Below are 1,303 nucleotides of genomic sequence, written 5' to 3'. Positions count from 1 at the left end.
TATATATATATATATATATATGGTAATAGAATAATATACCTTTCATGTTTGTGGACTGAAATAACAATAGAGAATAAGAGTCAGGTCACAGACTCAATTGGTTTGGAGCTTATTTTACTCTTTAAAGTTCTCTACATATAATCAGGGGTCATTCTTAACATCTCAAAGATACAATGAAAGTTTAAATTTTATAGCTCTAAACCAATAGTGTATAACCCTGTAATTATAAAGCAATTACAAGTTGTACTACCATTTGTGTCAACTGGCCGTTTGCCAGGCGATGACAGAGACGTTTTACTGTTGGATCAACTATTGATGTTGTCAATGAAAGATATTCTAAATTGATTTAAAGGTCGCATTTCGCTCATATTAATAAATATCCTCTTGACATTTAAATATATTGTCTGACTTCAGTCATTTATTAATATGCCTGAGACTATAATACAAAGAAACACCGCTTTATTAAAAAAGATGTGAATTCTGATATTTATGAAATTAAAAGAAAATAATTATGTCTCTAGAGTAAGTGCAATATATATATTATAAAAACCCTATATTAAATTTATATGCAAATATGACAAAGTTTTAAGGAGAATTAGCGAAGCTGTTAGAATACCAGATAAAACAAAAGGTGTAGTATTTGTACCGACCATCTGCTTTTGAATTTGAATCCAATCGTAGTAAATTTTCCATTTCATCATTTCGGGGTTGGTAACGTCGTATCAATGAATTACTGAAGTCGATATGATTTCGCCACTGTCTCTGGGAGAAATCCGTTGCGTTCAGACTTATGGCGATATGGACTACGCTATATTTAGAATGCCCAAGTTATGTTGTATGTCACGATGGCCCACTTATGATCCCGACAAACTTTATGGCCCCGAAGATAAACAATAATGTGTGAAAAAGTAGGCAGTTCCTGAATGTAAAGGGCTAAAATTATATTATTAAAAGTTTTGTTTGTGCAGGATGGATATCTACAATCATAATTCTACTGTTATAGATATTACAATTATATGGTTGTGCGCTATTGGTCAGCAATAGTATTAGTGGTAAAAAAATATTACAATACACCTGCGGGTTTTTGATTAAGTGAGTAAGTTCTACCCCTAACACATTGTATATAATAATGGTTTTGTTCGAAGATACAGCTTTATTTGGCTTTCACGCCAATAAGCATATGCCTCACCATCATATGTATCTGTGTATATATACAAACATACACACACTCACACACACACACACACACACACACACACACGCACATATATATATATATATATATATATATATATATATATAT

Source organism: Octopus bimaculoides, chromosome 1 (genome assembly GCF_001194135.2).
Source record: "Octopus bimaculoides isolate UCB-OBI-ISO-001 chromosome 1, ASM119413v2, whole genome shotgun sequence".
Lineage (NCBI taxonomy): Eukaryota > Metazoa > Mollusca > Cephalopoda > Octopoda > Octopodidae > Octopus > Octopus bimaculoides.
This window is presented reverse-complemented; position numbering follows the sequence as displayed.